Genomic DNA, 4,489 nt, shown 5'->3' on the forward strand with positions numbered 1-4,489 from the left:
GTAATCATCAAAATTAAACGAAATAAACATTTGAAATATATCAGTTTGTATGTAATGTATGAATATAATATACAAGTTTCACTTTTTAAATGGAATTACTGAAATCAATCTACTTTTTCATGATATTCTAATTTTATGACCAGCACCTGTAAGACTTCATTTTGCACAGAATCACTGCTTGAAGGCAGGCTGACATGGGACCAGTGTGCCTACACTGACAACTCTGTTATCCATTTCATCTGATGCTGTAATCATTGCAGTACAGTCACACAGGCTTTCAATACGTGCAGTTTCAATTCATTTCCACTACTCTGTCTGGGTGCTTAACTTTTTTTTTTTTTGCCAGTGAGTGTAATTTAAGTTAAAACATTTCAATAAAAGACCAACTAAAGGCACCAAAAGGCTAACTGACAAAAAGCAAAAAAGCAAAAACAAAAGCAACACAAGACTCAAAAACTGGACTTAATCAGTCTAAATGAAAAACAAGTAGCTTGTGTTCATTTCATCAGGTATTACAAAAAGAGACATCAAGTGTCTATAAACCCTTCAAAATTATGCTAAGGATTAAATTTAATCCCTCACACTGTTTCTGAAAACAGAACAAATATGTATTCCTCACCACTTTTTCTATCTTACTCCTGCCTTTTCATATTCTATATCTTTTTATTTATTCTCTTTGCTTTTCTTGAATCGTCAACTCCACTGTTTTCTCCTCCATCACCATTTCCCTCGCCTCGACCTCCACTCCCAGTCTCCTGCAGCCTTACTGTCTCTTGGCCTTGTCATCATTTTTCACAACGATCTTTTCTACCGCTGACGGCTGCTCACGGTGCAGATGCACAGTCTGAAACCATAAATCTTCAGGAATGCAGACACAATCATGTGTCTGATTGTCTATCTGGGCAAACGCAAAAATCTGCAAGCTTTTTGTTTTACTGGTGGTAATCTACTGCAAGCGGGAACATAAATCACCGAGGTTTAAGTGTTTTACAGTGCTCTGAGGGACGGCAAATCAACAGAGTGACAAAAATGAGTGTTTGATAACATGGTGGAGGAAATAGCAGCAGGTCTTGTGTCAAAAAAAATGGCAGTGTGACAAACAGTTCAAGCCTGTCAGACACAACTACTCTGTTAATGTCCAGCCAGAACAAAAGTGTAAGAAATGAAAAATTTAAAATTTTTAGTTTAAATGTAAGTTTTAAATGAAGCTTTACTTACTACCCATATTAAAATAGACTTCTAAATCTTCTGTTTGTTTCAGTGACATTTTCTCTGACCTCCCATCCAGCTGAGGCAGATGTTCACCCATCCTCGATCTGCTTCTGCAGGAGCTCCCTTTCTGTTAAAAATGTCTTTATCCCTCCCATGCAGTCTCATGTATGCACAGAACAGAGACATTTTTAGATATGAAACCTTTTACTAATTGTCATTTTACAAGCTAATAAATCTGACCCCACTAAACTGGACCAAAATTCCATTGGAATGAACTGGATTGAATTGTACATGTAATTCAATTTATACCCAAATTTGATTATTTGTGATCAGATTTAAAATGGCCCTGTTTGATTTTTATCTAGTGCAGCCTGGAAGAACTTTTGTTGTTGATTGATGTGATATAAACAATGAAGAAAAATGACAATAAGTCCCAGGTTACAGGTTAAATAGCTTCGCTGAGTTCTGTTAGAAGTTACAAAGTCGACAATGCAGTGCAATCCATCCGCATCACCAGGACTGAGCTATTCTTTCATTCATTATTGGCTCATCCTGTTCAGGGTGGCAGGGAACTGTAGGTTATATCCACTTTGATGGACAAAAACAGAGCAGTACACCGTGAACAGGTCACCAGTCCATCACAACACAGACACACAAACTCACTGCTAAGGTCAATTTAAAATCACACATTAACCTTTTAAAAATGTGAGTGGAAGCCACAGTACAGGTGGAGGATACATGACACTGTGCAGCCACTCTTCAGGGAAAAATAAGGCCTAAACCCAGTAGGACCAGCTTTGACTTCCCTAAGTCATCACAATGCATAGTGAATAAAACCTTTAAATCAGCAAACCTATGAGTAAACATTAGTGAACCTATTATAATCCTAGCTGATAAAGTTGACCAGCAAGAGTTGACACTTCAGAACACAAAATCAATCACCGCAAAAAACAAAAACAAACAAAAAACTAAATCAGTGGATGCAATGAAACAAAGCAATACAATGCACATCCATCCAACTAATTATCATCTTCTAATAGTACAAAACAACTGCAATAAATATGAAACTTCAGCAACTTATCCCAAAGCTAAGCACTTAATATGATAGTTCACATGTTTCTGACAAACTGCTGTCAGAGCACATCACAGCTACAGAGTCACCTTGAATTAATTTCATCTGTATTATCTTTGGTGACTGCTGGAGATAGGCTCCAGCTCCCCACGACCCGGAAAGGAGAAGTGAGTAAAGAAAATGGACGGATGGATGTATTATCTTTGTATTTTTTCCTGTGGGCTGTGGCGAAATGTTTATATGAGAAACAAGCAAAAGAGAAGTGCTTACCAAGTAAGACATATGAAAATAAATAAATAAATAAAATAAATAATAAGTGCATTTTAATGAAAGAAAATGATCCAGTTACCTTTGTTCTGATAAGATACATTGAGAAGAGTTCATATTTTGACATATCTGAAATAAATAAATGGCAAAATTTGCCCCTTTTCCATAAAAATAAAAAACAACAACAGCAAAGAAAATAAAGAAAAAAAAATTGATTCTTGATTTTGGCTTCTTGTGAAAATGAGTTAAATCTCTTGAGTTAGAAGGTCACATAACTTTAATGAGAAGTAAGAAGATCACGTTTTAGTAAAAGTACCAGACATGAGAGATGCCAGCCAGCTGAATTTGCAGCAAAACCTCCAAGTGTCACAAGGAAGCGAATAAAAACAATCCAAAATACAGAGTCAGCATGAGGATATAAAAACTAAAGACTTCAATAATTAAAACAAAAGGCTGACAAGGCAGCAGATAACAGCCGCAGAGGCCATAGCCAGCAGGGACCAGGCATGGAGCAGACTGTGACTGAAAATGACTGAAGGTGAATCAGGAGCAGATGCATACAGGGAGGGGGGGTTATTACTGAAAAGAGGAGCAGGAGAGCTTCATGAGCAGATGAAGTGCATCTGAAAGGTGCAGAGAAAGCTGGGTAACTGAGGGAAACTATGAGCAGTGATACGAGGAAGTTAAGTAAATTGAAACACAAGAAAATATCTAAAAAAAAAAAACAGAAAAATTGTACTGAATTTCACAGAGAAACCAAAAAACCTGTGATTATAACACCAAGAGTGCTTAATAAAATATTTTTTTCAGCATCTATTTTATCTTTGATGTTTTCTTTAAAAATATTGTCTTGCCTCAGCCCAGCTTGCCTGAGCTGAGTGTATCATTACGCTCCTATTATTTACAAAGATTTTTAAGGTTCTTTACAAGTGCAAAAGCTGTAAGACTTCCAAGACAGCCTGTGTTGCAAAATTGATGGTGTTGCAAAGGTTAATAAAATAGCATTTGTGTAAATCGCTATAAGAAATTTGAGATTTAAATTGTTTTAAGAAACAGCAATCTCCTTTTGTTTTGGCACTGCTCAAACTAACCATTAACTCGTCTCTCTGGTCAGAAATATGCTCTTTTTCTCCAAACTGAAACTGTTTAAAGAGCTATCTTTGACAGGTAAGACATTGTCTCTCCATGGAATCCAAACTGAACTTGTCATAGGCCGGGGAGAAGAAGGTGAACCCAGAGTGCCGACTCATCTTAAAAGAAACTAATTGATTAAATAAAAAAAAAAAGGCTGACGTGGTAGCAAATACTAGAACTAAATACAGAATATGAACAGACGGTGCATGGTGCGACAAAACATGAACAAAGGACTACAAGCAAGGAACCAAAAACAATGAACCAGCAGAGAGTTGAGGAGATGACCGGGTTTTTAAACACAGAGGATAATAGGTAAGTGGGCACAGGTGCGTGATAATCATTGCTGACAGGTGGAGGTGGGCGTGGCAGAAAACCAATTGTAGACTGAGGATGAATGGAAAAACACTAGAAACAGAGACAGCACAAACAAGAAAACAACAAAGATAACTAACAAAAACCGAGAAAAACCCAAAGAAAAACCTAAAACCTCACAGAACCATCCCTTTAAATGACAGAAACCCCACAGCTAATGATACCAACTACAGCCAGAGCATAAACCACTTCACCTACACCAAAACCTGCATCTAAATTAGCCACTGAATCCACAGCGAAATGCGCACCTGAACAAACTGCTACATCTTCAGTAAAACCAAAAAAGGAGATCCAGTGTTTTCAGACTCTAAAGTTATCGCTTCACCAACACACAACGACCCTAGAGTTATTGTTGAGTAAAAACTACCAGGTCTGTTTTGTGTTGTTCTTACTGTTCCACAAGTGCACTCCTCCTGCTGTTATGTAATCATA

Source organism: Kryptolebias marmoratus, linkage group LG4 (genome assembly GCF_001649575.2).
Source record: "Kryptolebias marmoratus isolate JLee-2015 linkage group LG4, ASM164957v2, whole genome shotgun sequence".
NCBI classification, from domain to species: domain Eukaryota; kingdom Metazoa; phylum Chordata; class Actinopteri; order Cyprinodontiformes; family Rivulidae; genus Kryptolebias; species Kryptolebias marmoratus.